This window comes from Palaemon carinicauda, chromosome 29 (genome assembly GCF_036898095.1).
Source record: "Palaemon carinicauda isolate YSFRI2023 chromosome 29, ASM3689809v2, whole genome shotgun sequence".
NCBI classification, from domain to species: Eukaryota; Metazoa; Arthropoda; class Malacostraca; order Decapoda; family Palaemonidae; genus Palaemon; species Palaemon carinicauda.
The window spans coordinates 61,380,687-61,393,199 of record NC_090753.1 but is presented as its reverse complement, the minus strand read 5'-3'; positions in this window follow the sequence as shown (position 1 = coordinate 61,393,199).

The following is a 12,513-nucleotide window of genomic DNA, read 5'->3' as shown; positions in this document are numbered from 1 at the left end:
CCGAAGAAGGGCCATGAAGTGATTCAAAACACTTGTCGACACAAAATGATAATAGAGATAAGTAAATGCAGTTTGCCTGTTATTTTGAAAACTATCTGGAGGACAGTTTGCCTGGAGAGATTTCATCTTCAGTTTTTGGACGCCACGAAGACATTGTGTATTCATTGAGTGTGTGTGTTTGTACAGTGTGTATATATATATATATATATATATATATATATATATATATATATATATATATATATATATATATATATATATATATATATATATATATATTTTTGGGCTCAAGCCATGTCGTCCTGATGGAAGTTCCTATAGGGTAGCTTCCTAGGGTATATTACAACTACGGCGATATTCCCAGAGAATTTACCTTAAGGTACCAGAATTCTAACTCCTGGAGCGAGTATCCCTCGTGAAAGGGATATCGCAACATATCAGAGGACGTATTCTAGACACGTCACATGGCAATCTACAACCTGGACAGAGATTTCGTCTCGTAGGAGGTGATTGACGAGATACGAATTCGGGAAAGAAAAAAGGGGAGCCGCTCCCAAGGCTTCCCTATCCCCCGATTCATATGCGTGCCTGGCGCCAATCCTGGCGCCATCTGTATTCCTTTTTGCGTAGCTTAACAACTCGGTGTTTTTTCCTGTTTTTCTCGCAAATCTTGGATTTATTCGACTTTTCATGGCTTCTTCGTCTTCGTCGGCCTCTGATAAGTTGAGTATAGTGTCTGTTATGTATAAATGTAGGCTCTTGGTAAAATTTTGAGTGATTAATAGGATTAATCTTTGATACAAGAGCCTTAGCCTACCAGAGGTGTCCTGGACACTGTCGCTCGCTAGGTATAAATTAGTTAGTCAGAGCGACATTCCTGGTTGTTTTGCTTTAATAAATTTTAGCTATTTAGCATTACATAGGATTTCCTTTCGTGCTTAGTATTATTTGGCGAAGTATTCGCCATTCTGGCCCACGCTAGGCCATGTAACCTAGTCGTTTGGTCCTAGTACTTCATGCATGATTTTGGTTTTTCCGAGTGTAATTAAAAGTTTATTGAAGCTTTAGGCTATATTTTATACATTTTAGACTGTGTGGAATATTTCCAAGATAGTATACGTGTGAGTTTCGGTGAATTAGGTAATCGATTCTCTTGGTGCCTAGGCTAATTGCTTATGGAGCCTTAGTATACTTTATCATACTCCCCGGTTGCTTTCTTTTCTTCGGAGAAGGTATGCAATCCCTTTCCCTCTGTTTAAGCCTTGGGCTTATCCCTAAGTGGTTTTTTCCGAATTTATTTTCGATAAAACTATACTAGGGTGTTACTGTACCTTCCTGTTCCTGTAGTTATGGTTCAAGAGGGACAGAACAACAGAGTTTTTTAGTCTGAGTCTGTGTTGTCTGGCTTGGGGCAGAGTCCCCCTCGCTGACCTAACACATACAAAGGGAGCTTAGCTCCCTTAGGTCACTACCGAAGGTTTCTGTAGTTATGATTCCTTCTTTTGTGATCGACCAGACTAAGTCCTGTTGCTGTTCTCGGGGGAGGATAAGTTCTTCCCTTGGGAGTAGCAACGCCTTCCTTGCTTTGGTGCTCTGGAAGCTGGCAAGTATTGCTGGCCTTTTCCCTTAGATCTCCCTTAGGCTAAGATAAGTTTCTTGGCTGCGGGTGATGTGTCACTAAAGCAAGGTTGGCAGGACCCTCTTTTCCCTTCCCCCTCTATCTCCGTAATGGCCTAGCCATTACTGTACTGTACCTTGCCGGCCGGCAGAGCTGGCCGGCAGGGGTCTTACTGTACTGTACGTCGTTCTACTTCTGGACCTAGTATAGGTTGGGATGTGGAATTGACTCAGCCCATTGCCGGCCGGCAGAGCTGCTGGCCGGCAAGGGTCTTATGTTTTCGAGTGCTGCCCGGACCTCTCTTGGTCCCTCATCCATGCCTGCCGGCAGAGCCGGACGGCATTGGTCAAGGAAGCCTGAATTAGTTTCTCCCCTTCCTTATATGCACTCTTTCGGTTGCCGGGCTTGGAGGTAGTGTACACTCTTATCCCGGCATCCATTCTATTTTCTTCTAGTGCTGTACCTGTCCCGGCTGCCGGCCTATGAGGCCGGCAGCCGGGCAGGTGTAGTTCTCTGGTTCTTTTGCTGCCGGCTGGCATCGGTCTTGTACCTTTGCCGGCCGGCTTATGTCAGTCCTTGTCTGCCGGTCACCAAGAGTGTGGCCGGCAGCTGGGTACTACCTTGTGTAGTTGCTGGCCGGCAGCCATTGCCGGCCAACACTGGCTGTTACCGGTCGGCAGTTGCTGCCGACCGGCACAGGCATTTGAACCAGAGTGCTGCCGCCCTATAGCTGTTAAGTAGTATACTTTAAAGCTAGTTGTGGTGTGTGCCGGCCTGCCTTTGCCGGCCGGCACACATCCCCCTATACTGTACTAGTATTCTTCTGTATAGCATATACAGTAAGAAGAAAACTATAGTAAAGGTTTTGGTACAGCACTGTATCTTCTAACACTATTGTGTTTTCTTGCACATCCCTTTGCTGTTGCCCTCAGATAGGAAGCTGAGTTCTTCTCTGTCTATTATCCAGGATTTTAAAATCATTGCTTAGGTGTGAGCTCCACCTGTTTCCTCTGGAAACCTTGCATTGGTTACTCTAGAAGAGATAAACCATTTTTTATTTTATTATCTGGAAGGCTGCAACAATGGGTTGTGAGGGAAACACAAGTGTGTGTCTTTCCTTTCTGAATTGTTAGGCTATACTATGCATATCCAGTGATACATAGTTCACTTGATACTCATGGAAATTTCTTCTCTTTACAGAAGGACACTCCGAAGTGGGGAAGTGCTTTCTGCAATGTCAGCAGCAAGAACCTCTGCGGACATGAGTTTTGTAGGAGACACGCAGCATACGCTGTCTCCAAGGATGATCTCCGGTATTGGGACCCTCAGGTATGTACTGTGTGCACTAACCTGATTAATGAGACATTTAAATAGCTAGGAAGAAGCTTCGTACCTGGGTAAGGGGCTTCCAAAAGAACACTTCTGGCCCTTATCTTCCAAGTGAGAAGATGAGGGCGTATCTTTTCCCTAAGGCATCAGCTGATGCAGTGATTCCCCAGCCTCAAGAGGAGATCCCCTAAGTTCAGATCCAGGTGGATGCTGAAGTTGCGGTCGCGATGCAAGACATCCAGCTAAATGACAGGATATCTGATGTGGACGGGTGTCAGGAGGAAGACCTCCTGGCAGAAGCCCAGGATGAAGTTCAAGCCCCTCTACATCGGCCGGTCTCCCAGTAGAGCTGGGACAGGCCCTCTCTTCTATTGTTGGAATGATCCAACAAATGCAGAAGGAGAATCAGGAGAAGGCGGCTGCAATGGAACTGCGAATGCAGTGCCTTGCAGAATCACATGGGCCCCAGAAAAAGCTCAATGTGAAAGACCTTCCCTTGTGCTCAGATGCTATCCCATGGAGGTATGCTGAGCACATGCCGATGACGACTGGAAAGATCGTCATCTCGGATAAGCTGGGCTCAGTTCCCCTGGAGGGTGGAATTCTGGTCCAGCAAGGCATCATATCCGGACTGTTATGTCCGGCTGAGGAAGGAACCAGCTTCAAAGGAGGAGACAGAGCCGAAGGAGGTCATAGTAATGGACCATGCTAAGGCTCAAGCTCTACTTTCATCCTCGATGAAAGAGAGGGGCTTCTCTAACTCAAAGGTAGCTGCATTGAATAGGAAGCTCCCTTCCTTTGTGTCCTCGCCTACTAGAGCCTTCCCCCTTTTACAGAAAGGGTTTCTGGCTGTACTAAAAGCAATCGATGCCGGCAAGTCTTGCCCCTCCCTAGAGGAGTGTAAACCCTTGTCGCTGGCCCTGCCTATGGACCACAAAGACTGGAAGGACGTCCATCTTACGTTCTCAGTGGGAAAGTTGGAGGCTGATATTGCCGGACGTCAGTTCGGCAAGGACCTCCCTAAGCTGTCTGACTTTCTTTTGCGAAGTGAGTTCGATACAAAAGAAAGACTGACTGCCTCAATGTCTCTTCAGACTACTCTCGAGACGATGGCAAGTGACCCCAAGGTCCATGAAATGTTCATGGTAGTGGCCAAGCTTCATCTGGCCACAGTGACGAAGGACCTTTATGGCTTCGTCAAGGCAAGGAGAGCTTGTAGGGAGTTCGTGTTTACCTCGGCTACGGTGAGGCACGAGCTAAAGAAACTAATCTCCTCCAACATTTGGGGAAAAGACCTTTTTCCCTACCGACTTGGTCAAAGAAGTTTTTGATAAAGCCGCCTTGGAGAATAGAAACCTTCTCCAGAAGTGGGGCCTGGCTATCAAAAGAAAGTCTTCCCCGGATGAGGGTCCTCAACCAAAGAGGAAGACTATGAGGACTAGGCTACCGTCTCGGCCAGCCAAGCCTCTTAGACAGCAACAGCAACTGCAATTGCCATTGCCCCCAGTGCCCCAGATCGTGGCACAAACCCCGACCACCTTTCAGTGGGTACCCCAGGCCGTGTCGACACAGTCCACGGCATTCACCCCAGGGTTCGAAGGGCAGTCTACTTCCTTTCGAGCAAAGCCTAGAGGAGCAGCCAGAGGCTCGTCTAGACGCCCCTCAAGGGGAAGGGGATTCAGGGGTGGTCGTGGTCAGGAAGACAAGACCTCAGGACGGCAGTCCAAGTGAGGTGATACCGGTAGGAGGGAGACTTCTGAAATTTCGGGATCGGTGGACCTTCGATCCCTGGGCCCACAGCCTACTCAAGAATGGACTGGGCGGGAGCTGGTACAGCACTCCACCCCCGTACCTTCGGTTTTTCCAACACTCCACCCCCGGTATGGAGGAGTACGTTCAAGAACGGTTGGAGAAAAAGGGTGAAGCCCATCAATTTCTAAGGGAGGCTGTTTTGTGTTCCCAAGAAAGACTCGGAAAAGCTCAGAGTCATTCTGGACTTGTCGCCACTTAACAAGTTCATAGTGAATTGCAAATACAAAATGCTAACACTGCAACACATAAGGACCTTACTGCCCAAGAGGGCATATTCCGTCTCTATAGACTTGTCAGACGCCTACTGGCACATTCCAATTAGCCATCGACTCTCCCCCTACCTAGGGTTCAGGCTACAACGAAGACTATACGCCTTCGGAGCCATGCCATTCGGGCTAAACATAGCCCCAAGGATTTTTACGAAGCTTGCGAGCGTAGCTCTCAAACAATTTCGCCTAAAGGGAATTCAGGTAGTAGCCTACCTGGACGACTGGTTGGTATGGGCAGCATCCGAGACAGAATGCTTGCAAGCTTCCAGTCAAGTGATCCAGTTCCTAGAGTACCTAGGCTTCAAGATCAACAGAAAAAGTCTCGACTTTCTCCATCTCAAAAGTTCCAGTGGCTAAGATCCACTGGGACCTTTTGTCACACCGTTTCTCCACCCCGGCGAAGAAAAGGAAGGAGATAGCGGGTTCTGTCAAGAGACTTCAAGATTCCGAAAGGATATCAAGACACGAGCAGGAGAGAGTACTGCGCTCTCTCCAGTTTGCTTCGGTGACAGACCCAGTGCTAAGAGCACAGCTAAAGGATGCAATCGGAGTTTGGAGAAGTTATGCATCAAACGCGTGAAGAGATCTGAGAAGACCAGCCGCTTCGGATAAGTACTCTTCTCAGGCCTTGGTCCCAAGCCAGACATCTAAAGAAGTCAGGTTCTTCTTCAGCCACCTCCCCCGTCGGTGACGATTCACTCAGACGCCTCAAAGGAGGGATGGGGAGGTCACTCTCATCGGAAAAAAGTCCAGGGGACTTGGTCCAGGCTATTCAAGACCTTTCTCATAAAACTTTCTAGAAGCTAGGGCAGTGCTCCTTACCTTAAAGAAAGTCTCCCCGCGTCATTCGTTCCACATAAAGTGGTAATAGACAGCGAGGTAGTTGTAAGATACTTGAATCGACAAGGATCGAGGTCACCACCTCTCAACCAGGTGATGTTGGCCGTCTTCCGATTGGCGGAAAAGAAGAAGTGGTACCTGTCGGCAGTTCACCTTCAAGGAGTCCGCAATGTGACAGCGGACGCTCTATCCAGGTTCACACCGATAGAGTCGGAATGGTCCTTAGACGCAGGATCATTCTCCTTCATTCTGAATCAGTCCCAGAACTGCAGATAGACCTCTTTGCGACGAAAGACAACAAGAAGTTGCCCCTGTACGTGCCCCGTACGAGGACCCCTTAGCGGAAGCAGTGGACGCGATGTCCCTCGACTGGAACAGATGGTCCAAGATTTATCTGTTCCCTCCTCACAACCTTCTGTTGAGGGTCCTCAACAAACTGAGATCCTTCAAAGGGTAGCGGCAATAGTGGCCCACAAGTGGCCGAACAGCGTGTGGTTCCTCCTGGCATTGGAACTGTAGCTGAAGTTTGTACCACTACCAGATCCAGTTCTGACCCAGCGAGTCCAGAAGTCAACTGTCTGCGCTTCATTACAGAAAACCCGGACCCTGCAGTTCATGATTTTCTCTCCCTAGCGGTGAGACAGCGTTTCGGGATTTCGAAAGCCAGTATAGACTTCCTTGAGGAATATAAATGCAAATCTACTAGAAGGCAATATGAGTCATCTTGGAGAAAATGGGTGGCCTTTTGTCAAGGCGAAGATTCTGCTGGAGATCTTGACAGACTTCTGCTTATCTTTTTTCCCCACCTCCATGGTCAAGGGTTGGCAGCGAACACGATTTCAGCGTGTAAGTCTGCTTTGACAAGACCCATTCTATATGCCTTCCAGGTCGACCTAGGTAACGAGATCTTTAATAAAGTCCCGAAAGCCTGTGCTAGGCTCAGACCTTCAGCACCTCCAAAGCCCATTTCATGGTCTTTAGACAAGTTCTTCATTTCGCTTCTCTGTTGAGCAATGAAGAGTGTGCGTTAAAGGATTTGACACAAAAAGTTATTTTCCTATTTTGCACTCGCGTCCGGGGCCAGGGTTAGTGAGATTGTAGCCTCTCGAGAGAGGCAGGTCGTGTTCAGTTCCTGGATGGGTAAGAACTGAACCTGTTTCCGGATCCTACGTTTCTCGCCAAGAAAGAGTTACCCACCAACAGGTGGGGTCCCTGGAGAATCTGCCCTCTGAAAGAAGATGCATCTCTATGTCCAGTAGAATGCCTAAAGGTCTATCTTCATAGAACTTCAGACTTCAAGGGTGGTCAACTATTCAGGGGAGAAACATCAGGCTCAAATTTATCTCTGAATCAACTCAGAGCGAAAATCACATATTATATTCGCAGAGCGGATCCTGACAATACACCCGCAGGTCACGATCCGAGGAAAGTTGCCTCATTCTTAAATTTCTTTAATTGTATGGATTTTGAACATCTCCGTTCATACACTGGCTGGAAGTCTTCCAGAGTGTTCTTTCGCCACTATGCGAAGCATGTAGAGGAACTAAAAGAGATCTGTGGTAGCAGTGGGTCGCGGTGTTAACCCTACTGTTTAACTCTGCGAGGAACAGTGGTCTTAATTGGGACGATTAATTCCAGGGTGAGTGTGTAGTTACATACTGTACTACAAACTAAGTGAGGGCACTGTGTTGCCCATCCAGACTGTTCCATTTCCGAAGGTGAACCTAGCATAAGTGCAGACATGTGTGCCGAGCGTTTCTAACGCTAATGTCATTGATTTGTAATACAGGCTTTTATGACTTTGATACCTCGGTATCTTAAAAGTGGCATCTAATGTTTTTTCTTTCAGACAAACAAGCTCTGTTTACTATCATACTTATGCTTAAAGTTTTGGGTTATCCTCTTCTTATATATATATATATATATATATATATATATATATATATATATATATATATATATATATATATATATATATATATATATATAATTGTGGTTAACCTGTCTATTTATTGCCTGTCAATAATCTGGTTCTTGAGAACCTTGCGTCTCCTTCACCTGTGTCAATTTATTGGTATAATTGAGCATTCATTCTATGTACCTTATCTGGGATAATTCTAATAGAATTGTTCCTTCATGCAAGCTATGTTGCATTGATTTTCCTCCTATGCGGATATAAAACCTTTGTCCAATACAAGTATTGTGCGGAAAACTGGTCGATATTCCATATTGACGCAGTGGTCCTTTCTAAACTATGCTTTACTTAATATAGGGCGAGACCACTATATTAGCTTGCCTGGTATTCATACATAGATATATGTACTCTTCGAGACTTTTCCAGAGTCTAGTAGGACTCTTCCCTGTAGGGGGCAGGAAGCTCTAACATAGTTTATAGTTAGTTGAAAAGATGTATAACGGTAACATCTTAGGTCTCTAGGTTTAGTCGACCGGGAAAAAAAAATTACCTCCGGGGAGTACGGCACGTTCTGAGAATCCACAGATACAGTAATGCTCTGGTACACTTCCATCAGGACGACATGGCTTGAGCCCAAAAAACGGATTTTGAGCGAAGCGAAAAATCTATTTTTGGGTGAGATGGCCATGTCGTCCTGATGGACCCGCCCTTGCCTTTCTAAGAAAGGGCTGTAGGACCCCTCCCTACATACAGTATCTGTAGCACCTCGTGTACGCTACAAGGAATACAGATGGCGCCAGGATTGGCGCCAGGCACGCATACGAATCGGGGGATAGGGAAGCCTTGGGAGCGGCTCCCCTTTTTTCTTTCCCGAATTCGTATCTCGTCAATCACCTCCTACGAGACGAAATCTCTGTCCAGGTTGTAGATTGCCATGTGACGTGTCTAGAATACGTCCTCTGATATGTCGCGATATCCCTTTCACGAGGGATACTCGCTCCAGGAGTTAGAATTCTGGTACCTTAAGGTAAATTCTCTGGGAATATCGCCGTAGTTGTAATATACCCTAGGAAGCTACCCTATAGGAACTTCCATCAGGACGACATGGCCATCTCACCCAAAAATAGATTTTTCGCTTCGCTCAAAATCCGTTATATATATATATATATGTATATATATATATATATATATATTTAAATATATATATATAAATATACATATATTCTATATATATATATATTATATATATATTGCGTATATATATATATATATATATATATATATATATATATATATATATTATATATATATATGTATGTATATATATATATATATATTAGAATTTTTTCGCGTTACGAAGTATAGCGAAAAATAATTGTCCTAACGACATGTAAGCAGATCTTAAGTGTCTTGTTACTTAAGTTCAGTTGTTATGTAGGCAGTGGCCAATGAGAATTTAGTGTTGGGTGAAACGTATTCGATGTTTGAAGAGGTATTTAGGAAGTGGTCACTTTCTAGCGCACGCTAGCCCGAGCAAGTCGAATTTATTATCCAGGACGCCAGGCAGGGTCAAATACAGCTTCAGATGTGAATAGTGTTTTCACGCTAGCAATCAAAATGCTGAAACAGTTTCAAGAAGTGATGGACAATCTATTGTCCGATTTCCAGCAGAATATTCAACAAGTATCCGCACCTCGTTAAAGTATGATGGAAAACCATTTGAATGAGCATCGCGTTATTTTGAGGAAACTGATACGAAAATGTTAGCATTAGATGCGATTGTTTATCAACTTGGAGGACAAGGAACATCTAAAACTGCTGCAGAAACGAGTTAGTACGCAAAGAGCAGCATCGCCGAAAGTGTCATGCTAGTTAAAGATCGAGGGAAAGTGTGGATTCATATCAACTTTGAGGGAAGAGGTCTAGAGCTCAATAAAGGCCGAGAGTTGACATTGGAGCCAGGAATGTACCAAGAAAGACGTCGAAAAGATAAGTGAAAATATAGCTGTTTTTATTTTGTATACTTAGCAGTTGGTACAAGGAAATTGGAACATTGTGTTTATTTTATTTTATTGTTTTAATCGCCTGTTGGTTGTTGTTATTCACAATACATTGAACAGAATTAGATTGGGTCCGGTAAGATAGTCATTGACGTCTAAAAGGGCGATCACAAAATTCCATTTCAAAACCGTTACTGTGGTTGTTGGATTGTGTAACAATAGGTCAGGAAGGGTCGAATCAAAATTTATTAAAAGAGAATGGGTGACACTGGTATCAGAAAAACTAAGAAATAATTCCTTTGACGGTGACCAAGAATGGAAATGGTAAGCAAAGGCTGGTTTTTTATTACAAACTTTTTAAGGATTTAATCAGTCTACAGTCTGCTTATCGCATAGAAATCTATTAAAACGTTGCCAATATCTTTCTCATTGGGGAAAAATTTAAAAAGTTTTTTTTTAAAATGGATTTTCTTTAGATATTTTTGAAGCGGCGGTACATCTTTACTAAAGTTCTTAAGTCTGTTAGATATTGGAGATCTAAGGAAGTGAAGATTGAAGTATTTTTAGATGATGGCATAGCTGCGGATGGTTGATTTGAAGGGGCATTGGATGCTAGCTATTTACTTTAAAAACTTCAAGATTTGCATTTATTTACAAGAAAGTATAATTGGTTTTCAGACTCTAAATTGTATTTGGAAAGGTTTACAGAGGACGAATACTGAAGGCGAATTTCGTAACTACAGTATTAGGATAAACTATGTCGTTAAAGACCTTGTTTAGATGCCAAACTTTCTGAATTAACGAAAACGTTATTTTAACGAATATCTTTTGGACAGAATTGTCTGTTACATAATTTCCACGAAATTTGTCGTGAAAGGTATTGTTAAAATGAAAACGATAAAGTATTTCTGTATTTTTACATATTGAGCAAAGCTAGTTGAGAACTTAAAGAAATATCAGATGCTCTGAGATCACGTTTTGACGCAGAAATTCGTTCTTTTTATTTTGGTCGTTACTTTAACTATATACTTGCATCAGACTTATTTAACCTATTACTTCATTGTGACGCCCAAGATGTAGGCAGTTTATCAATATATTGTGACGCCTAAGATGTAGGCAGTTTATCAATATATTGTGACGCCTAAAATGTAGGCAGTTTATCACTATTGTGACGCCTAAGGTGTAGGCAGTTTATCACTATATTGTGACGCCTAAGGTGTAGGCAGTTTATCACTATATTGTGACGCCTAAGGTGTAGGCAGTTTATCACTATTGTGACGCCTAAGGTGTAGGCAGTTTATCACTATATTGTGACGCCTAAGGTGTAGGCAGTTTATCACTATATTGTGACGCCTAAGGTGTAGGCAGTTTATCACTATATTGTGACGCCTCAGATGTAGGCAGTTTATCACTATATTGTGACGCCTCAGATGTAGGCAGTTTATTACTATATTGCGACGCCTCAGATGTAGGCAGTTTATCACTCTATTGCGACGCCTAAGATGTAGGCAGTTAATTACTATATTGTGACGCATCAGATGTAGGCAATTTATCACATTGCGAAGCCTCGGATGTAGGCAATCTTATAAATATATTGCGACGCCTCATAGGGAATTTACCGCTATATTGTGACTCCTCAGATTTAATAGTTATATTGTGACGCCTCTGGTGTTGGGAAATTTATATGTTGTGACACCTCAGTAGTAGGTTTGGAGTAATTCTGAAGTTTTTTAGCGATGAATACAGCGCTTTTTTTTTTTATATATCATGAAAAGAGTGGTTGGAAACTGGACAGCAAATTAATCTTTAAAATTAAACATGAAGGAGCAGGAGGCAGTCGACAGAATTATGTAAAGTACTTTGGCAATGTTTGAACGTTGTTCCAGATAAAATTTTCGATTTTAATGCAAGTAGGTAGCAAAAAGCCAGATTTGGAAATCATAGAAAACCAAAGAATTTAAACTTGTACTGAATACACTGTTCAGGTCATCAATGTATGTAAGCCCAGAAAGAGTACAAAAGAGCGGATTTTTTTAAGTGTTGTCAACTAACATGGATGAATGGTCAATTCTTGCTTACATTTTTCAGAGTTATGGACTTGTGAGAGTTATTCATTCTTTAGACTGTTTTGCTACTTTTAAAAATATGTTGAGGTTTTTAATCTCTAATATTGGTGTCCAGGTACAGAGGCAATTGATGCTTTAACTTGAGGTTTGGTGCTTTATACCAAAGGTTATTAATAAAATGGAGGTAAAAATTCTTAAGTAGAATATTCCAGAGTGAAAGTCCTCTCCAACTTGACTGTTCATATTAACGAGGGAAACTTTATTGTTAAACTTTGAGTGTTTACGTAACAAAAGTTTTATTACACGGCAAAGATAAGGAGAGAGAGAGAGAAAAAAAAAAAGGAAATTTTTCGCTGAAATTTAACTTTGATATAGAAGGTAAAGGTTTTTGAAATTACAAGTATATATGTACATTGTTTTATTTTTGGAATCTGCTTTCCAGGATCGTGAATGCAATGAAATGCCAGCAGTCGTCTTTAACGGTGGCATCTAATTTGGACACGAAATTGGGGGACCTCAGTTGTCATGGGCATCTTCTATCATCGATGAATAACAGCACCGACAAGGCCTACCAACTTGTCTTTCAACAAAGAGAAACTTACAATAATGGTCACGAGCAAAGCGAAATGCCATTGTATGTTGCTTTATTTATGACGCTTTTATT